Below are 23,683 nucleotides of genomic sequence, written 5' to 3'. Positions count from 1 at the left end.
TAGGGTAAAAGGGTCAAGCCATAACCTTGGGAAACATTATCTACTTTTAGAGAACAGGAAAAGCTCTGAAGAGGGTAAGTGATCTTGGAAAGTAGAAGATAGATTCTGGGAATATCATTTACTAACTAAAAAAGAAGGGAACATGTTTGAATTTTGAAAAAATTTCAAATTTACAGAAAAATTACAAGAATAATAAAAAGCTCCAATAATCTTAGCAAGATTAAGCATTCATTAACATTTTGTCATACTTGCTTTTATGACCTTTACATATTATTTAGGAACCATTTAAGAATAAGTTGCAGACATCCTGTGCATTTGACCCAAAAATACTTTTAGCATAAGAAGATTCTATTATCTAACAACAGTATAATTAGCAAATTCAAGTTTAATATACTATTATCTAATACACAGTTTATATTCAGATTTTGCAGTTGTCCCAGTAGTGTCTTTCATTACCATTTTTTACCTGATCCAAGAGCCAATACAAGATCATAGATCACATTTAATTATCAAACACCTGTCTTTTTTCTCCTTCTTATGTAATTAAATACTTCTCTTGTATTAGTCTTCTCTAGGATTGTTAAAAGTTTAAATATTCACCACAAAAAAGGAGTGCTAGTATTCTGGATAAAATGATAAGGTAAAACACATCTGCCTAGTTAGTCTGTATTGTCAGGGTTGGGGAGAGGAGATAGGCAAGATGCCTAAAATCCAGCTGAAACAACTCTTGGGGCTGGAAAAAAAAACTTGCGGGGTGGGTAATGGCAACAGAAGAACCTGTGGATATTAATGTGGGTGTGTCCCTTAGAACAGAAATGCAAGTGTATTCATGTACCAATTTTTTCTGTTAGGTGATTTTTATACATACATATTAAGTTGGGATTCTAATCTGGAATTGGAAAAAGTAGTGTAATTTGAAGACCTTTTTACTCACCTGTTGGGGTTACAAATTATGTAATTGCTATCCTTTATATTCTGTTGTATCCTCCTAATTTTATTCTGATAGTTGTGTAAGGTGAATTATCTGCTACCAGATTTTTAACCATAGATCTGCGTCTCATTGTTTGATGTGATGTTTGGTGGATTCTAAGCATTTCTTTTCCTCTCTTAGCTTTTCTATGGCCGGCTGAAATGGGACACCTGACTTGCTGACATTATTTTCATCACATGACCAGACTTCAGAATTGATGATGATAAATTATTAACAGCTTATCCATTATTATATGCTTCTGCTCATGTGTTTACCACCTTCTTCTTTAGTTAGTAAATTTTCTTAACATAAGTCACCAAAGCCTACTCTGAGAGGTCATGGTAATTACTTTCAGGGTAAAATTTGAGAAACAGTTGAAATAAGTGGAAATAGTTGGTAAGGTCTTATTATTGTTAATTTATTTCTTTTCACCAGAATAGTTTTAAGTAAACCAAACCTTTGAATAGAACAGAAACTTGTATGTGTGTATTAGTGTGTAAACTAATTTGCTAAACCCAATTTATTTTTTCTATGGAATCTAGAATTCTAACAAAGCTTTTTAAGAAAAACTTTTACTGAATTTGTTCGGATGAGGATATTTAAATATAGCCTGAAGTTGTTGAGCCAGAACAAATATATATAGCATCTGTTTTGTTTTCTTTCTAGTCTTAAACAATTTAAAATTTTAAGCTCACACTTCACTCAGTGTATTTAAACTTCCAGATAGTTTGGCAGCCTTTTAGGAAGAAACAAATACCAAGTGGAGTTACTTTATATTTTTGTTTCCTTAATTTGGGTTGGTACGTAGTTAGATGAAATGACTGACTATATTCTAGTTGGCATTTTCTTTATTTATTTATGTGTGCACACGCATACTCGTACTAATATTCTAAATTACTCAAATCAAACTGAGGGTTGATTGGGGGTGGGAGGGAGGGGAGGGTGGGTGATGGGTATTGAGGAGGGCACCTTTTGGGATGAGCGCTGGGTTTTGTATGGAAACCAATTTGACAATAAATTTCATATATTGAAAAAAATAAATAAATTACTCAAATCAGGAAATATATTAGATTTTTGTGATGGATATAAAGCACTTAAATGTGTTAGTGTACCAAAAATTATCTTCTGTGTTTAGGTTTCAGTTGAATACTTTTAAAACATTTTTCATATTTGACAGAAATAAATTTAAATAGGTGGTAATAATTTAGAATATGTTTTGATATATATCCTTAATAAATAGCATTTTTATGCAATTTTGTTTCCTGGTTGTTTTCAAGGTTTAAAGATCCTTGATTATAAATACCAAAAGATTTGGAAGGTGCTGGTTGTTATTTTTTTTTCAGTTTTTAATTTGATATTTGACCCAGAAACAGTGGTATATATAACCAGTGTCTTGGAAGCCAAAAGTGTGTCTTACTGTATATCTCCCTGTGGGTAATGTCAGGGTAAAGAAAGTATTCTTGCCCTGGGGTCTACCCACTATTTGAAGGTAACAAGGAGTTCCGGAAGAGTTGTATTGTCTGATTAATCCCACTCCTTCTGTTCAGAGTGACTATTAACCATTGAGCTTCAGAAAATTTATTTGCAGCACCTGTTTCTGTTTTAGGTATTACTAACTTAGTTCAGAAAATGTTGCTAAATGTATGTTTGGGATGGTTATATTATGTTTCAAGAAGGAGATATTAACTCTTAAAAGCGTAATATGTGATGCTCTCTTAAATTTTAAGAGCAGTTATATTTCCTTATGTTAGCTGTTATTAATAAAAGCTCAGAGTCAGATATCCTGCCTTCTGTTAACAAAGCCTGCCATTCCTTATCACATATGTATTTAAATAACATATAATTGGCTTCTACCTACTCTGCTTTCCATTTTTATTTTCTCTTCCAACTCCCAATTAATTTATTTTAATCCTCTATAAGCTGTTTCTACTCCTTTTGAAAGAATGAGGAGTGTAAATCACTTATGAATGAACATGATCTATTAAAAACATCAATAACCTATTGTGTTAGAGGTATTTTTCAGAGCCGTATGAATGAAATTTTTAAGCCATATATTTTGTGTTTCTTTCACCAAAAGGTGGATTGGATATAGTGCACAGCATGCTAAACACCTTTAATATTTTTAACGTAGCTAATCATCTTAAATTTTACCTTGGCTCATCCACAGATATAGGTTTCCTTTACTGTGTATGTCTTTTTATATGTAAGTTTCTTAGAACACACTGTCTTTCCAGTGTTCTTATTCTGTTAGGTACGTTTGGACTAAAACTTTTCCGTAAGTGTATCTTTGATATTCTTAGCTTCCTTTCCCCAATACGTCATCTGTGGAAAGACTATACTTAATTTATTGGGAGCATACAGAGTTGTCCCATTCCCCCCTTTTTTCCATTTAAAAAACAAGCATTTCTGATCTTTAGAAAAGCAAGCATTGATTTATCATGTCTAGGATTTCTCCAAACAATGTAGTGAAGTTTTTAAGGATGTGGTTTACACGTGAAAGTGAAATTTTATATCAGACCAAACCTAAGCACATTTATTCAAATAGCAAGTTCCTTTAGGAACTCTTGCAGATTTGTTTGATTTTGCGTATCGGTTTTCAGATGACTTGGAAGTTGTAGATCATCCACTTTCTTGCCCCTGTGCTCTCTACATTGTTCTATCAATATAAATTTGCCATAAAATTAGCTAAATCATGGTAAACCTAAGCCTAGTTCTTCCTGGACTATACCATAAGAACTTTCAATAGCACATACTTGGTTAAATGGGATTTTTCCTTCTCACAAATTGAAAAAGAAGGAAATGATAAATATAGCAAATGTTCAGAATTTGTTTTTGATAGCAATCTTGCCAGAGATTCAAGATTATGATTGATCTATTAGAACAACTTTCTAAATAAATATTCATTTTGGGGAGAATTCTAATTTTAAAAAGAATATCTAATTAGTCTTAACTATGTTCATCTACAAGCGATTTAGTTACCCAATTTTATTTCACATTTTTAATAAGGATTTCCTACATTTTGGAATTTAGTCATTGAAACCCTTCAAATGTGACCCCTGTACTTGGTAGCAGCTAATTTTGAAAATACATGCTGGGGGAAAAATCTGATAAGGAAAATTTTGTATTTTTGAATGTAATATAGCTCTTAAGTCCTAAATTTACCATACATTCGTGTAATGCACACACTCCTTAAAGTTTTTTTTTCTATAAGCTTCATAATAAAATAACTAAGTTTGCTTTATATGACTGGTGTGATTCTTTACTCCAGAATCTTTCCAGGCATTTATCGTTAACAGTGCTTATTGTTGGCAGGCCCTTTAACAGAGGGCCAGGTAGTGTGGCTTTTAAATGGCCAGTCCATCAGAGCCTTTACAGACAAGCAAATTACCAGCATTACAGGTACATATATTTCAGGAAGCATTTACTCTGCTACATATGTCTGGGTATTGTGTCTTCTCATGGGACTTGTCCCATAAAAGAGTACATCATCAAAAAGGACTTTTTAAAATCATGGTAGTATTGTGGTTGATAGGAGACAAGAGTTGCTTAAAATGTTTTGATAATATGTTAATGAAATGACCATGACTTTAAACTACTACTTACCTCATCGTTATGGGTTTTTGCCTTCACCAGGTGATTACATTATAAGGCTGTACTTTGACAAAAGATAGTAAAGTTGTATGATTTTATTGAAGTCAAATGTGTTGTGAGATTACATTTGGAAAGATATTTATAAATTGGAAAAATTCTAATAGTTCTTCAGATTGTGTAGGAGACTTTTAAAGACTGTGTGTGATAGAAAAAAATCCACTAAAAGTTAAAATCTGTAACAGCATAACTCCAACCCTCTACATTTGGGTCGAATATTTCTGGAGATTGCTGCAGAGTTTCCTTTACAATGCTGTCTTTGAGTTTTCTGTGGCTTTGCATATATTGATCTTCCTCAGTAATGGCTTCCTTTCCCCCCTTTCCCTTGCCCTGTTATGTCTTTTTATTTAGAGGGATAATTGAAATTGGCAAAAATGTGCCCATGAATGTGTGGGCTGCCTTTTCTGTGGATTACTGGCAACTAAAAACAGAAATGAGTATTCACACTAGATAGAAAATGTTACAAATATTACCCTTCAACAATTAAAATAGATGCCCAATTGAAAGCTTTCTTGTAAAATTTAATAAATTCAAGATTATTCTTAAGTAATTTTTTATCATTTATTAAATATTCCTACCCCTAATTTCATTCTGTGCCCACACACAGATGAGCTGTAGGACCACTTCTGAACAGGATACATTGTTATGTCTGTTATATAAAATGCATAATAAAATTTTATTCTATCATGTTGTCTAATTTTTAAGTTGGAGATGGTAGAGACAGATTAGGATTTAGGTATAAAAATTGAATGCTGTCTTGAGCATTTAAATGATCGGTATGGATTATTACTGATCCAGCCACGTGTGCTGTATGTAAGTCTAGAAAATCATGTGGATGTGAACCAGATAATAGATTCAAGTGCCATTCTACAGGACTACAAAACTGTCTGTAGCAAGTTAATGGTGTTACATCATAATTTCTGGATCATGATCTTAAACCTTTAATTGGTTTCCATTTCTCCTTGACTCTTTACTAACAAGTATTCCTGATGGCCTGAAAGTCCATGTTGAAATTTAAAGTTTGAAGTATCCAGATTAAATATGAAATTATTTTACATTAAAAAAATTTTAAGTACAAAATATCAGTTGTGTAATCATGGTAAAACATAAAACTTTGCTATAAAAGATTTTTAAAGGCTATTTGATTAAAACACTTATTTACTTAAACTCTTTGCTAGAATTTTTTTTAGAATTCAGCATCGGAGGAGGAATGTGACATAATAATGATCGAAAGCCGAAAGTTTAAAAGTTGTGATGCCCTCACATGGTTGGAGGGTTATTCTAGCTTCTAAGGACTGAATGTTGTCCACAAGAGTGTCTCATCAGGTCATAAATTGGTAAGACTTAATGGATTAGATTTTATGTATTATACCTGATGTTATTGTATTGAGATGAATATTTATGAACAAAATGAGCACATTGTATAACTAAGAGTATAGTACTAAATATAAGTTCAAACTTGGAATTTTAAATACTTGGGGGTATGTAATCCTTTCAAAATTTCATGAGGCTGAAGGCCGTATCTTTGCAGTGGTGTTTAATAAATAGTCAGTTTAAAAAATAAAGTGACATCCTGTGCTATAGTAACATTATTTAAATATTGCTATTACATCTGCTGTAGATGTTCACAGTGTAGTTAAGAGCCCCCAAATACTTTCTAGTTATTATCCCAGGAGAGATTTGAGAGCTAATATATTAATCTTTTATTAGAAAAAAAAAAAAACCACCTTACATCCATTTTTTCATACAATATAGTTTAAATTACTTTTATTGCTTCTGGGATTTTATTTTTTGTTAATAAAAGGCATTTTTCTGCTAGATGTCTGTAAAAATAAAGCCAGAAAATTTTTCTCAGTTTCTGTCTTAAGAACCAATATTAAATGAAAATGATAAACTTATAAGTCAATATACTTTTTTGTATGCCCTGAAAATAAAACATTTCCTTTCAGCATTGTATTCTGCTTGGGAAACAAAAATCTTTAAACTTGTTTTATAGGTCTTCTTATTTCACTTTGTTTTACACAGCTGTATTTTGTAGGAGACTCTTAAGGAAAATACAGTTTAGACTAGGATAAGATCTTAATCTTCAGTCTTCAAAAGATCATCATCATATTTTGCTATTTTGGGTTAAGTTTTATGTCCAAGGTCATAAAGTTGTAGAAAAAGTATGTTCATTAACGTATGGTGTACATATCCTGTAAGTGTATCAAAGATTTTTTGAAATTATATAAATAGGCTTCCATATCTATGTCTAACTTTATTCTCAACCAGAGATATGTTAGTCTCTCCCTTACATACATTCTATCTTTTGAATAATATTCTAAATTGTTTCTGATTGTATTACATGACTTTGATCATATTATATAAACTTAAGTTTCTTAAAGCAGTAATTACAATCAGTAGTAGTCTGGAAGGAAATATCACAAACTAATAATTGTCCCATATTCTATAAGATTTTTAGTTTTTATTTTTTTCCTTTACTACAATAATTCTATATACCTTGGGTAATTAGGAAAACAATTTCTAATTTCTTTAGTGTAGGATATCCATCTTTGGTAGTCAATGGGTGGGTGGGCCTCAAGGGATCATGAACCCTGTGAAATTTTGGATGAAACTTTATGTTCAGTTTTTGGTGAAAGGTTCAGAGCATTTGTCAGATTTTCAAAGACAGTTGAATAACATTTGTTAGTGAATGTATTTAAGAGACACAGCCTTGTAATATACCTAACTACATGGTGTAGGAAAGAAATTTTTAATGAGTACACTGATTCTGTAACTCTTACTGAATTTTATCCAAGGCTGATTTATCATAAGTGATCATTAGACTGATGGAACAAATCAGAGCCTACCCACTTTTAGCTTAGGAATTTCATACTGTCAGTCTCTGTGCTCAAATGTTGATTGGATTTCTCCACAGGATAATTTAGTTTTGCTACTGAGTGGTTACTATGTATCAGGCACTACCGCTACCTATTTTTGGCATGTTACTTAATTTTCACAACTGTTGTATTATGTAGGTAGTATCCTCAGTTTACAGAGAAGGAAATTGAAAGCTTAGATTGGGTAACTTGTTCATGTCACATAGCCATTAAGTAGTGGGGCTGGGATTCAAATCTAGCTTTCTAACTGGAACTATGACTCTCAATTGTATGTCGGTATGCAGAGAGTAACCCTGGGGAACTTAAAGGATAAGGGAGAATTTTATATTGAGTGAAGACGTGAATATATAAATTTGATTTCCTTTGAACCTAACTAGCAATGGGTCGTCCTTTATTATAAAACCATCGTTTAAAGCACTTGTCCAAAAAACTAATTTGATAAGTTGCTATTTAAATATGTATTGCATTCGAAAATAACTTCTATTTGAATTTAATGCTTGTGATTTTAAGCAACTATATATGTGTTAGAAGTATTTAGTATTTAGTATTGTACCAAGTGTAACCATTAAGGAACTCGCCCTTTGATATTTAGGATTTATAAATAGCAAACAATGGGAAGCAGTTTAAAAATCTACTTTGAACTGCAAATGTTTCTTTGGGTAGGGAATGAATCTCATGTAAAACCTTCTACTAAGTGCTATATCAGTTTCCCATTTGCCCTTAGTTGTGAAGAATTCTATTAAGATACCTCGTCAGTGTTTATTTTTAAAACATGTATGCAGCAAAATTTATTTTTTAGACACATGGTTTTTATTTTGAGTCCCTACTTTGTGTAAATCCTTTTCTATTTAATTTTATTTTCAGATGAGCTTCAAACGTTACAACCTTTTCCTAAGTGTTTATAATAAAGTTCTAAGTAGGACTTTAAGTTAAATCCACAATAATAGTACTGCTTAAAACAAAAACCAGTAAAACTGTAAGAATTTGTTTACTCTTCAGTTAAGTTGAACTAGTCTGCATATCAAGTATAAACTTAATTTCTTCAAGACCATGGTTTAAGGTGTACGACAATTTGATAGGTCATCAGAACATGAGAATATTTAGAAGTCTTTTTTTCAGTAATATATTTGAACCCCAGCTTCTTTAGTAGTAACATATTCACCTTTTCAAAATTAAAACACAGAATGTTTGGGAAACAGAATAAGAGCCATCGCACCTAATCCAAGTGTTGAACACAATTACTGTCTCGGTGTTTGCATATTCCCTTCCAGACTTTGAGTACATATGCAAGCATATCAACAATTGCGATCACAGTTATGTAGCTTTTAAATAGTTTTTAGTGTTCCACAAATTTCTCCAATTTGTACAAAGCTGATACTGGCATGTCATAGGTTTTAAATTTGTGACTGATAATTTTGATATCTCTGATACCGTCTCTTCTAGTTTTTCGTTCTACCTCACTGGTTTCTTCTCAGTCCCCTTGGCAGGCTTTGCCTTTCTGTTTGTCCTTTTAAGTATTAATTAGTGTCCTCAGGGTGCTGTCAATACCCTCTTCTCACATTCTTCACCATGCTAAGAACATGTAGATGGTTCTGAGTGTCATCTGTATATTATAGGAATCCATCTATATGCTCTAGGCACTAAACTTGTGGCATTTCTAAACTTGTACCTAGGCATTTCTCCTTAACATTCAAATTTCTGTGTTCTCCCATAGCCAGTTAATTGCAAAGTACTGCCACGTCTACCTCCTGAGTATTTCTTCAGCCTATCCGTCTCTCTCATCCCCATTTGGGACACAGTCCTTTCTTACGTGGAAATGCAGAAATCTTCTAACTGGTCTTCATTATTTGAGTTTTCTAGCATGGCTAACTGTACCTACTGTTGTGTCTTTTTACTTGTCTGTGTGTCCTTTTCTCCACCCAACTGTGGCACTTCCTTTACTAAACATTCTTTCCTGACCCTAGATCTTGATTATGTTTCCCCAAACACCCTCTAAAATCTTACCCTGTCATAGCATTTATCATACCTCTAACTTGTCTATCTCCCACACTTACATTCATAAATTCTGGGGGTAATGTTTATTCTGTAATGTGTCTCCATAATCAGCATCTGATAAATGTTTAAATACATTAAAATCCCCCTGAAATGTAGCATCATAAAAGTTAGTAACTGGGAAGAATGTTAGAAATTATACATTACAGGCAGGAGTCAGATGTAGAAACCACATCGTCTCACTCCTAAGTTAGTGTTCCCTGTGTATTTTATGATATTTAGATTTTGACCACTCTACCTTACTCATACAAATTATATAGTTAATATGTTAAGCGTTTAATATGTGCCCGACACTAATGCATTATCTCACCGAATACTGTTGTCTGATCCTATCATTATTCTTTGGAGAGGCCAAATAACTTGTGTGAAGTCATATTATAAAAGTGATAGAGTTAAGATTCAAACCTGGGTATGACTCCAGAGCCAAAGCCTTTTTATTCACTACCATCTCTGAGTTTATCTTCTGAGTCTAGAATTCTAAATCTGACTTGGAAGGGAATTTAGTGGTCATTTATGCCAACCACTTGTCTCATACTTGTCTCCTGTGTATAACATACCTTCTTAGTTGTTGTCTAGCCTTTGAACACCCCCAGTGATGTTGATCATGGTGTCCTGGTCTTCTTTCTTTTTACAGCTCATATTTAAACCTTGTAAAAATTCTTCCTGTATATCAGAAAATCTAAAATATGAAGCAGAAAAATCAGATGATTGCCATCACTGAAAGCGTTGAGTAAAGAGATTAGGTTTATGTAAAAATAAAAGCTGTATTGCGTATTCTGTGGAAACCTTCAAGTGAGAACATTCTCTAATTTAGTGTTTTCATAGCTGAAATAATTAAGAATATGGATTGCAGTTCGTAGCCATAAATCATCGGTGTTAATATAAATGCATTTCTAAAGGTTTTTTTTCCAAAAATGGGTAAGGAGACATTGCTTAACGTCTTAGAGATCACAAGAATGCTTTCCTACTTCATAATTACTGATTCTAGTAAAGATGCAAAGGTTTCACAGGACTCCTTTATACTGCTTTGATCCACCAGTGTGTAAAAAGAGCAAAGTACTGTACATATGAATTTCTTCAGACTCCTGGATCTAGTTCACTTAGAACTTCCACTTGTTTGTGAGACATCCTTAAAGGCATGCCAATTTGAATTGTCTTCTTTATCTGATCTAACCAAACTAGCAAGCCTGTGGTCTCTTTCCACCTTCAAGATAGCTTTTGGGGTTTTTTTTGTTTTTTGTGTTTTTTTTTTTCATTTCTTCTCTAAATTTAGATTCTATTTTAATCATCTGTATAGAATGATACTGGCAAATTGAGAGAACTCACACATGGATATTTATGATATATGTTTATACAATTAAGCCTTTCATTAGGTTCACAAAATTATTTTCCCTAAGTCCATGATTCTAATGTAAAAGATCTTTGTCAAGGTTTTTATCCAAAAGATCTTTAGGAATTTTAAAGTCCACTTTATTTTCCACAAAGTCTTCTATGAGTTTTGTCACTACCACGATCACTTCTATGGAACTGCTGGGATTCACTGGCATAATTTTGTCAGAAGTAACCTGAAAGTACATAGAACTCTAGCTATTCTATTCCTCAGACTTAAACCATTTTTCTATTTACTTCAATTGCCATTAAATAGAAACTAGTACCCTTTCTTCCTCCTCAGTGAGTAACAACCAGAGGCAAGGAACATCCCAAAAAAAAAAGGTTTATTGACCTTTTATTTAAGATGTTTTAGTCAATGAGAAAAAATTTCTCAGGAGACATGCCCGTTTTTGCTATGCTCTAGGGATATCCTTCTCATTAGTTTCTAATATTTAAATGGGTAATTTCATGGGGCACCTGGGTGGCTCAGTCAGTTAAGCGGCCGACTTTGGCTCAGGTCATGATCTCATGGTTTGTCAGTTCGAGCCCTGTGTCAGGCTCTGTGCTGACAGCTTGGAGCCTGGAGCCTGCTTCAGATTCTGTCTCCCCTCTGTCTGCCCCTCCCCCACTCCTGCTCTGTGTCTCTCTCTCTCTCTCTCTCTCTCTCTCTCTCTCTCTGTCTCTCTCTCTGAAAAATAAGTAAACATTAAGGAAGAAAAAAATTTTAATGGGTAATTTATTAGTTCTTTTTCCTGGCACGATTAGCCCACATAACATAAGTTCATGCTAACTTACAAAATACAATTAGATAACATATTAATACTATTTTATTCCATCTTTTTTTTCAATTAAATGTTTAATATCAATTTTATGCAAAGTGTTATAATTAGTAGACCCTCCAGATGAACACACTTCCTCCCTTTACAGTTTAATTCAAGGATGAACATTCAATAGAGACAACAAAAGCAATTATTTATGGAAGAATGAAAAGGGTGGGGTCTGTTGGCAAGAAAGGAAGAGAGCAAAGAGAATGTAGGTGAAACATTTCCATTTCAGATGACTGTGTCTTAGTGCTAGAATCTAAATTGATTTAACAAAATTTGGGTCATGATATAATTCTTAGAATTCATCATAAATGATTTTACCCAATTTGAAGTATACAAATGATTGTAAAATTCTATCATTTACCATGTCTATATCACAGTATTATATTTACCGAGAAAAATTCAAGGACATACAACCCTTTAGATTTTATAGTAGTGCTGCTTTATCCTTTTCTTCATTGTCCTGTCAGAATCTCTTTTTGAATTAAGTAATTTTAAAGCAGTGATTCTCAACTGGAGTGATGTATAGAAGCAAAGCAGTACTTGTCCCACTCTTCTGATTTGTTTTCAGTAATATTTAATTGTTGAAATATCATGTAACACTAAAAGAAGGCACAGGAGATTTTTAGTTAAGCACTTTTTTTTTTTTTTTGAAATTTTTATGTTGAAATAATTCAGTTATATATCAGTGGACTTTAGAAATATCTCCCACAGTAAGTTAAGATTATTTTTATGCTAAACAGTCGTCATTGTTCAATCCACAGGAGTGCTGTGCTTAATAAATATTGATGTAAGTTTAAATCTCAAGCAATTTTTATTATAGCATATATTTTGTGACTTCCTTAAATCTTTAACATTTGACTCTTTGACTACAAAGAAATCAAGTAAATTTAAGGCATAACTAGCATTATTTTGTTCTTTGGGTGAGGTGTAATACTAATCATAATTGATTTTTATTTGTACCTCACTGCTTCATTCACGATCTAAGATACACTGGAATAGTAACCTTATATACTGTCAGTCCAAATTTTATCCAAACGGTAGAAGGAACTAATTATTTTTTTAGTGTTTATTTTTTTAGTGTTGACAAATGTCATAATCATCACACAATCCTTTAGGGCAGGTACAACTATAACCCCATTTTACAGACAAGGAAACTGGTTTTAGTATGTTAACTTGCTATGATCACCCCACTAGAAGGTGGTGGAATTGGGATTTAAAACAAGCTTGTCTAATTTCTGAATCCTGTGCTCTTAAAACCACTTTATTATTCTTTGAGAATTTAGTCTTTTGCTTAGGCAGCTGCTAAGAAGAAGGTGTCTTGCCCCCAGAATGAAGTAGAGAACAAAAGAGAAGTAAGCAAGTGGTAAACTGATGACCTAGACAACTTTAGCTCTTATGGGCATATATTCACAATACCTTATATTTGTTGAAAGTGAGCAATTTAATTTTTTGCTTACACCCAAGCCAATCCAAAATTTTTAAATATCCCAATTGGAAAATATTTATTGATTTATTAAAAGTAAAATAGACCAGAGTTTTTCCCTGATAAGATATTCTCTTCATTTTGTTAAGAGCTGATGACTGTTCCTTTAGTCTAAACTAGAATAAAGCATCTGTCTCTTTAAAAACTTTGTGATACTTTTATTCTTCTGGGTTTATCCCTATTTTGAAACAGTGCATTGGTAACCTTCATTTTATTTATTACTATCCCTGGACTTTGGGACAGATTAGGAAGAGACATAAGGTGGCAAAGAAAAACTAGTTAATAACCTAAAAACACAAGCTAGTTTTGATCAGAAAATCCTCAGGGCTAGCGTGATAGAATTTTACTTTGTCAAGTATGTTGTCCATACAATTATGTATGCTTTTTCTAAAAAGCTTTTATAAATAACATCTCTGTATCTTTAAGAATTGGGCGTAAGTGAAAAGATTAGCTTTGGATAAACAAAATTATCTTTGTTGCTCTTCACTGGTATTTGGCGTTTCCTATTCAGGGGGATTGTCTCATTTTCACTCATTTGGTTAGGCCTCATTGAGAAAATGAGATTGAGAGGATTTTTTCAAGAAGATCTGTTATTTTTTGAGAGAGAGCGAGCATGCATATGCGTGCATGTGTTTGTTGCACAAGCAGAGTAGGGACAGATGGAGAGGGAGAGAGAGAATTTCAAGCAGGCTTCACGAAGCCCATTGCGGAGCCCAACTTAGGGCTGGATCTCACAATAGTGAGATCATGATCTAAGCCAAAATCAAAAGTCAGACACTTAACCAACTGGGCCACCCAGGTGCTTCAGGAAGAATTGTTTACTATTTAAAAAATAATAGTATATAGAATGCTGGAGATGGAAAAGGCAACTGTGAGGCCTTTCAATTCAATGAAAGAAATAGTTAGCTTTCCGAAGAAGGGTAGTTTCTTCCCAAGCTCATCTTCCATTAACTCTTCATCTTAGTGTTCTCCATTGTTTTGGCCCCATTTGTCTTTTCAGTGTTTAATAAGCAAGCTCACCTCTCACGGTTTTGTGCCACCTACCACATTCCAAAAACTCTCAAATCTAGACTTCTAGGCCAGAGATTACTCTACAGTTCTAGATATCTATTTCCAGCAACGTTCTTTCTATATTTCTCCACCAGAATCTATATCCCAGAGGTCTCAAAATTCACCAGTCCCAAGTGAAACTTAAATTTCTCTTTTTCTCACCTTTATTCTCAGGTTCCTCTTTTACTCACTCCCTGGCCCCTGCCTCTAAAATCTAGCCATCTTCCCATGACATATTAACCATCTCCCTACTCCTAGTTGCTTCCAAGCTAAAGAAACTCCAGCCATCCATGGCATTTTCTTTGTTATATAGGTGAATCTCTTTCCTTTATCATCCCTCTGATCTTTCATAGATCCTCTGTGCTTCAATTGTAAAAACTGTTTCACTTTTTCCTTGCTTAATACCTATGACCAAGCATTTTGCAGTATCCTGATATTTCTTCTCCCCCCCTCCTTACTGGCTTAGTTCTTTTATTTATTTTTTTTTTTTAAGATCCACGTTACTATCTTTCCTTCTCACCAACCCCACCTCACACACATACCAAAAAACCCCAGATGTGAAGGTTACACTAAGTTCCATAAAAACCTTTGAAACTAAATGACGGAGAAAGCCCAGTGGGAGTAACTAGCCTCAGGACACAGCAAATCCGAGGTGAGGCCAAGATGCAGCATGTGTGTGCTAATTCCATATCTAGTGATCTTCCCACTGGTGGACATCATCTAACTTCATAATCTTCCAACTAGTGTTCATTGAGCATTGGGCAGTGTGCAGAGGAGACATGAGAATTTATCATTTTTTATAAAAGTGTCATCTAGAAAGATAAATGTTACGGAGATTTGGCTACATAGGAAATTAGAGGCAAAGTTTGTTCAAGATTATGCTCTGTTGGCTCTAAAGGAATTTGGATTACCTAGATGTATGAATTAGATATTAGCCAGCAAGAAGATATGGCAAGTTTCGTTTCAGACTGAAAATGAGGAACGAGATTAAGGAATATTTCCCAAATTGTTTGTTTTGAATTTAGCTAAAATGAAGCATTAACCATGTCCATTAGATGGCAAGGGCTACTTTTGGGAAAAGTCAATTTTGCCGTTAAACATGGGAAATAGCTTTGGAGGTGGTCTAGTACAGCTACCTTATGTTAGAACTGAAGAAAGAGGCCCCAGAGGTAAAGTAGTAAATGATATATTTAGGACTCAAATTCCAACTATACAATTTGTGAGTTCAGGCTTCTACAGCATTCTTCAGTAGATGGCTGACAGCCCATGGTAGGTTTTGTGTATAGCACATAGAGTTTTGTCTGGTGGGAGCTATTAGAACACAGTCTATGGTAGGTACATGGTTAGAGCCATAAGGATAGTGTGGGACATGACTGACTATACTACTTCTAGAAAGGTTAGAAAACTAGCCTTTACAGAAAAGAAAATATTTGAGCTGACAGCCATAAAAGAATGGTAGAATTTCCACAGAAGTATTTAGAGAATGAGAAACAGTATGAGCAAAGTGTGAGAATAAACCACGGAGAGTCTCCAGGAGTTTTCGATATCCGCTTTAAAAGTTGAGCAGGCATTTGGAATGGGAGGGAATAATGTAAATGTTAGCATTAGAAATAGTAAGCTGGTTCTGATTTTTTGTTTGTTTGACCCATTTTTTGTCCTTGCTGAAGAATTCTGAATTACTTTTAGAAATGTTAGGTGTATTTACCTATATAAAAAGATTGTTTTTATAATAGGTCCACTGCATGCTTGTTGGTCTCTGAAATGAAACACAAATATTGAGTGTTTTGGTTGGTTTTTTTGTTGTTGTTACTGTTTTTATTTCCCTTGACATTCTTTTCTATCATGTTCTTTCTCCAGTTTTGTTCATTTTCATACACTTGCACCATGAAAATTTCCTTAGGTATTGAAAGGGCTATTATTTGTTCATAGTCAAAGGGAAGGAATGCTATTGTTAACCTTTTAAAGGAGAATTGATTTTTACTACAAAATGATTGCTAAACCTATCCTTTTCCTAACACAGCTGAAGTAATTTGCACTCTTAGGTGTTTTTAATGTCCTCGTTCACATAACGAATTTTTTAGTTTTTCTCTCTTTTTCTGTTTAAATTTTCTATCTTTCTAGGAAGGATCATCCTTCAGGTCACTGAAAAACAGATCTTTTGTTAAATTAAGGTTTACTTTAATCACCAATTCTGATGTTTTTAGAAGTAGGTCAAATATCAGCTTCTATCTTAGCAACTAAAAGAATGGCTTTAGAATATCTAGAATGAATATACGGGACTACATCTACTTTACTCCCTTTCAGTATAATCACATTATTTTTGTAAGGTATTCTGGGCTAGACATCAGTTGGCAACATTTGAAATCCTTTCTAATCTCTCTTTCCTTTTTTACTCCTACATGCCAGTGTATATCTCAGTCTAGATAATTGTCAGTCATATACTGGCTTCCCAGTCTTCAGGAAGTAAATTAAAGTAACCAGGACTGTAGTGTCAGATTTTTAATTTGGGTTTAAGCCACTTCGCACTAATGGATTATGCTGTCATCAGATAACCTATTGCTGCTGTGTAAATAGGCCAATGAAATCTCTTTCAAGAGAACCTGCTGTAAATGTAAGCACTCCAACATTAGAGAAAATGCCACCCTCCTCCTACCCCTTTCTCACACCCTTTCTTATTTCAGTCTGACTCAAAGGAAGAAAATAACTTTTTCATCCTGTCAAACCTTGCCTAATGTTAGTCTGATAAAAAAATAACTAGCTAGTGCATAAGCTCATTTATCTTAAGTAGATATGATTTTACATTTAAGTATTTAACTTGAAATAATAGAATATTAAATTTTCTTAGTTTATTTAGAATATTTGGATTATAGTGGTAAAATTGCTGTGCATGTTTTACCTTTGTATTACTCTCCAGTTTTTCCAGACTAAATTTTTACATCTTCTATTTTAAGTGTTTTAAGAGAAAGAATTTTAGTTTGGTTAGTTTTTAAATTGTTTTGTTGGAGTGGCTTTACAAGAAAATGTTATCAGAATTTTTATGCTTAATACTAAAATAATTCCCCCAAGATATCCTTAGTTGGAAGTGTAAAGAGATCTGGAAAAAGAAGGTAAAGTTTACATTATTCTTATCTATGCCTTCTCTGGAATGTACTTTTAAAGTAACATTTTTATTATATAAAGTTATGTAGCCTATTATATCAAAAAAATGTTTATCACAGACTTATTTTTTTCTTACCAGAATCACTTTGAACAAAAATAACTATACTAGGAGTTATAGACATTATTTACATGATATTTTTAAGTGATTATAATTCATTGTAAGCCAAAGAAGTAAATTTTACAAATCACAAATATGACTTATGTTGATTGTTATTTTGAATGTTGAACATAGTACCTATCTTCTGGAATGAAGTGGTTCATAAGAAAGTAGAGTTGTTGGCTCTCTTTCCGTCCTTTCTCCCTTTTCTGTTTCCTGTCTGCCATTTGTTCATGTCTTGAGTTCACGTTGTACAGGGTAATAACTCTTCTGTGAGTCATTTTCATTTTGGAATGTGTTGTTGTTTTGCTTTGTTTTGTTTTTGAGTACTCTCCAAAGTGCAATGAAAGTATCTTCTATCTCTGTCCCCCATCTGCCTGCCTTCCCAGACAGATAACCACTTTCTTTGTGTCTATGCACAAACTTCCAGTTTCTTTATGCACATTCAAGCAAATACTATATCTATATCCATATCCCCCTCACACAACTGATCATATACATACATCTGCACCTTTACTTTTAAAGATCTCCAGGGTACGTTGTTCCCATCTGAGTACACAGAAAAGCATCTTTATGGGGTCTTTTTTATAGATCAGTAGTACTCAGTTGAATACTATACCATGATGGCTATACCATGATCTTAATTCCCTGTTATTAATTAGAAATCTTGCTGTTACAAACAGTGCGATAATGAGTAGCCTTGTAAATATATTATTTCCTATGTATGTAAAAATATCTATAGGATAAATTCCCACATGTAGGATGGGTGACTCAAAGAATAAATAGAGTGAGAATATGTGTGTGTGTGTGTGTATAAAATTGTGATATAAGCAAATTGCTCTCTATAAGGGCCAGTATATGACTTACATCACTATACGAGAAGACCCATTTCCTACCGCCTCACTCACAGTGTATTAAATTTTAATATGTTTGCCAGTCTGTTTAGGGAAATGGTATTATGTTATAGTTTTAATTTGTATTTTTATTATGAATGACATCTTGAGTTTTTTTCATGTCTTTTAAACTGTGCATGTGAAATCTACCCAGTTTTTCTAATTGGGATTCTATTCTAATCTTACAGGTTTGTAGAAGTACTTTATATTTTAGTGAAAGTATTGAAAGAGTTCTTTATTTTTCTATATTTTGAAGCATCTAGTTAGGCCTCTCCCACTCCAAAGTATTACAGAAGTTCTTCCTAAATGGGCTTTTTTAAAGACCGTATACAGATGATATGGTTGACTGGACAAAGGGGGTCTGAGGTAGGAGAGAGACTTTGTATTAATTGTATACCTTTTTGAATTTTATGAATTTATTTTTTACCATGTGCATGTATCTTTTATTTTGAAATAAATATAGATTCCTAAGAGGCTGCCAAAAAACAAAAAAAAGGACAGAGAGGTCTCATGTACTCTTTCACCCAGTGGTATGTGTCCTGTCTCCTTGCCCCCCTCCTGCAATGGTAACATCTTGCATGACTATAGCATCCAAAGCCCGGAAATTGACGTTGGTACAATCCACAGCATGTATTCTTTTTTACTCTTTAAATATTCATTTCGGGCCAGGAGTTTGACCTTAAGTTAATTAGCTGAATGTAAAATATGCTAAGGACATAATTGGTTTCTGTAGATGCTAAAAACAAATACCTTTATATAAATATTTAACTGAGTTTTTAACTGTTCTGTGATAAAAACTTTTGCACCATTGTAAGACTGGTTACTTGAGAAAATAATAACATTTAGTTTTGTGAGTAGTCATTTTACCTGCTTGTTTAGCATGAATAATAAATAGCTTTTATCATGCACAAAAATCACTTATTTTGTGTTATTAATAAAAATCTTCATCGGGCCTTTTGTGAACTTAATAATGAAATTAAATAGATTTTTGTTTTTATATTGATAGAGAACTTACGGTCAGCTAATTAGAATACGTAAAATTTTTTAGTTCTTAGCTTAATTTACTGTTAACTTTGTCTGATAGTTTTATTCCTGACTGCAGAAGTTTGCATTTGGCCATAGAGTAAGTTTACATGAATTTTACTCATTTTGGCTTTTTCAGAAGGAGAATTGTTATTTGCTCTTAAGTGTTAAGCTGTAAATATTTTTAAATTCCTCCTATAGAAGAGTGATGAATTTTTTTTAACTTTCATAGCGTACATTCATTAGATACATTTTTTGCAATCAGCAATTTGATAGTTTTCTTTCTAAAAAATACAGATACCTGTTTCTTAGAAAAGAGGTCAGATGTTACCCAGGTTAGAATTAATCCATTTTAGTAGTAATGATGATATTTTAGAGCTTATTGGCAGGGGAGGGGGGGGTGAAGGTTGTAGATTATTTACTGGAAACAGTACATGATTCTTGAGGACTAACCTCTAAGAAAGACCGTAGCTTCTACTTGGGAGTTTATGAAGAATCATTACCTTATTTGGGTAAGGGGGCTTGAACATGAGTATATCAGATTTGCCAACTCAATCAAAGAAGTTCTTATAAAAGATTTGATTTTACAGTTTGGGGAATTCCTATAGTGGAGTTTTAATTGGGATTGTGACTCAACACAGAAAGTTAGAAGGGTCTTTTAGCAAAAGGTAATTTTTAAAATAATTTTCTGCATATAGATACATATGAGCTTAAGATCTCTTCGGCTTTCTAACAGAGGAAAAGAGCATTTTAGTTCTTGGTAAATAGGTAAGCTATACTGGCTGTCTAAAGATCACTGAGTCTTTTCCAAGAAGTTACCTCCCTTGTTCTCAGAGCTCATCTTCTTTTAGGAATGTGCTAGATAAGATAAATGTAGTATTATGCACATAGTTTAATCTTTGGATCCATGCTTATGCTTTCACAAATGACATTTGGTACATAGTTAAAGCATTTATAATATACATAAGTCTGTTATTTCTTTTAGGTTAATAGTTGCTTATTCCTTTCACACCGTCTTACTGTCAAGGTAGAAAAAGCATGTGTTTTGACATTGTCTAGTTTCAGTTCTGTCTGTAGCATTGTATCTTTGAGTAAATTACTTGGCCTCAGTTTCCTGAACTGTAAAATGAGATTGTTTCTCAAGCTTGGCAGTAAGGACTCACTAAAGTTAATGTGTGCCTGCAAAAGTGGGCAGTCATTTAAGTGTTCTTTGTCTCTACCTTGTTGCTCTGTTACTTAGCATTTGTGCTGAGGGGAGAACAGAAAAAGAGCAAAGAAGTCAAGATGTAAGAGAAGAAATTTGCTCTGTTTTTATTTTAAACAAGTAGCCATGATGTCTCTGTCCACATTAGTAAAGACAAAGAAAAAAGTTGATTTCTCATAAAGAGTTTTTTAAAAAGTGAGATCCAGTTAGCCTAACCTTGCCTTCATGGATTTTAATTTTTAGAGAGGAGAGACTGGAGATGATTTGTACAGTCACTGAGCTGAGAGCGTGAGTGAGGCAGTTAGCCTTTTAATAAAGATGAAAATGTAGGGAACTTGCAAAGCCAGAGGTTCATATCTGGCCTCTTCTCAGTAAGGTTGCCAAGTAATCTACTGTGATAAGAGTAAGGAGGCCCGGGAAGAAAAGCTGTGGTGTGGGGAGCCAATTGGGATGAATTTAAAAATGAACAGTTTTGAACCGGGCTGTCTTGCTGTACCTTTGATACATTGAGTTTTATTTTTCCTGTGAATATAATTGTAATTTACTTAACCATTGAATTTAGGGGCTCCTGGCTGGCTCAGTTGGTAGTGCTTGTGACTCTTGATCTCAGGGTTGTGAGTTTGAGCCCCACATTAGGTGTGGGGATTACTTAAAAATGTATGAAATCTTAAAAAAAAAAACTAAATTCAAGCTCATTTGATTCTTTGGGGGGGGTGCTGTAGTTTTAGGGGAAAATCATCCTATAAAGGATATTTTTATTATTTATATGTCTATATGTCCATTTCCTCAATACCCACAAATTTTAATTCTTCTAGTAAATACTAATCACGATATGTTTTTATTCTAAAAGAGTGACCATAGCAAACAAAGTTTCTTTTTAAAAATTATCCCTTTCTATAGCACTTATAGTTTACCAGAATAGTTACAAAGTCTTGGGAACTTAAGTTCAGAAACTGGTTAACCATCAACTTACAGTGTGGTGAATACAATTATAAAAAAGAAAACAAGACATAATACTTTAACATTAGGTCAAGGAAGCAAATAAAGGAAAATTTTTCATTCTGCTTTTGTTGATCAGTTTCATTTTTTAAGAATGTGAAGCCCAAACCACTATGTTGACTTTGAATATGGTAGAAAACAACTTGTGACCCTCATTGAAAACCCTCGTTGAAATAATAGTCTTAAACCATGTTCAGGGATTTTTAAATAGAATACCCTCCTATTTGATTGTTTAAGAGTGCCATGTTGATATCCTTATTATAAATCAGTTTCTCAATCTTTAGTTTCTATCAGTCAACTGGAGGAGTTGTTAAAATAGATTTCCTGGGTACCACCTCAAGAGTATATAATTCAGTAGGTCTGGGGTAGACCCAAGTGTTTATTACATTTCTAACAAGTTCCCAGATGATGCTGATTTTGCTGGTCCAGTGACCATACTTTGAGAATTACTGATTTATTCAAACTCAAAATATTTTAATGGCCTTCTGACATAAACCAGTAATTGTTTCAAATCTAATTGCTATCCTGTTTACTCTTTCAGTATGCACTTGAGTTCCTATGTGCCAAGCACTGAGTTTACTTCTTCATACAGGTGAAAGATAAAGAACCTCTCTGAAGGAACTCAGTCTGATAGGAGCTAACAATGGCAGTATTATTTAACTCATTTAATCCTCACGGGAGTTTTATGAATTGAGGTATATAATTCTTATTTTAGATAAAAAACCTGAGTTCTAGAAAGGTTAAATAATTTCCCAGAATTCACACAGTGAGTGTGTGGAGGAGCTGGAGTTCACTATTTTGCTTTCCTGGTTATGCAGTACAAAAAGTTTGTGAAGATTGGTGAACCGTAAGAGAGATGGAGTAATTGGTTCTGCCTTAGGAAATCAGAAGGCATTACAGAAGAAGTGGCACTGGAGCATCTTAAGGAACAAGTAAAAGGTAGCCAGATGAATTGGAGGCATGAGCATTTGCAGCTCGGGGAGCAGTTCTGCAAAGCCATGGAAACCTGAGAGAACATATGTTTCACAGACTGTAAATAGTTATGTAAGACATAACACAATTGGCCAGCCAGATGGAGTGTGAGAAGAAAGGAGACCATAGAAGGCAGGGGTCAAAGTCATGAAGGGTAAGAAGTTTTGTATTCAGGTTAAGAAGTTTTAAAAATAGAATTAGGTTTTTTTATTTTCTCTTATGACTTTCATCTTTGTAAACCATTGGTTCTCAAAGTATGGTTCTCAGAGTATGTTCTGTCAGGTAGCAGAATCAGCATCGCCGGGAAACTTGTTAGAAATGCAGATTCCTGGGCTCCCCCCTACACCTTCTGAATCAGTAACTGAGGTGAAGCCCAGCAGTCTGTTTTAAGAAGTCCTCTGGATGACTGGTGTGTGCTAAAGTTTAAGAACCACTGCCATGGGTTATAGAATTCTTTAAAAACAGCCTTCAAACTAGATTGCTGTAGTGATAGTAATTGTGTCTGTGACTGATTTAATTCTGTTTTAAGTACAATGCTTAACAAAATTGGGATATTAATACCTTTTAAGGGACACACATCTTCATATCCATTTATACTTTGCAGACTTACTCCTCCATTGCTGTAAAAGAGGTCTGAGTCAGGATTAGAGTTTATTATATCAGCAAAGAATAGGATGATAATTATTCCTTAGCCTAAGGGAATGGTTTGGAAACTTACTAATATTATTTTAATCATAAAAAAAAAGTAATAAACCCTTTTTAGGGGTTAGGGTTTATTTTTTGTTTTGTTTTGCTTGCTTGTTAATATGTAAAACTGGTGTTAAAGTTAGCATTGAAGGTGTTCTGTTTAAAACAGATGTGTTAAAAGGCTTGCATGTATTCACATCAAGAATTGACTAAAACTAATATAGTTTTTCCTTGACATAGAAATAAACAATATAGAAAGTACAATCTAGGATGGTCAGACTCTAATCTAAATGCCTAGAAGTAATGCTAATGTCTTCTTTGCAAATTGTAGGCAATATTTGGTGACCATATCTAAGTGGTCTTTGAACT

At 33.6% G+C, this 23,683-nt stretch overlaps 1 protein-coding gene across 3 annotated transcripts in view; it reads left to right on the top strand.

Moving 5' to 3' along the window:
- TSC22D2 (TSC22 domain family member 2) overlaps positions 1–23,683 on the top strand; it is a 48,671-nt gene that overhangs the window by 19,701 nt on the left and 5,287 nt on the right. The window contains exon 2 of one of the 3 annotated variants that reach the window (XR_002077221.2): positions 5,797–5,955. The exons of the other annotated variants lie outside the window; for them this stretch is intronic. The gene's annotated coding sequence lies outside the window, so the exon portion shown is untranslated. The remainder of the gene's footprint in view (positions 1–5,796; positions 5,956–23,683) is intronic. 3 annotated transcript variants of the gene reach the window in all.

The sequence above is a fragment of the Panthera pardus genome, unplaced genomic scaffold (assembly GCF_024362965.1).
Source record: "Panthera pardus isolate Hobbes unplaced genomic scaffold, ASM2436296v1 HiC_scaffold_16, whole genome shotgun sequence".
Lineage (NCBI taxonomy): Eukaryota > Metazoa > Chordata > Mammalia > Carnivora > Felidae > Panthera > Panthera pardus.
Note: the sequence above shows the minus strand (reverse complement) of the source record. Positions and strands in the feature narration are given on the sequence as shown.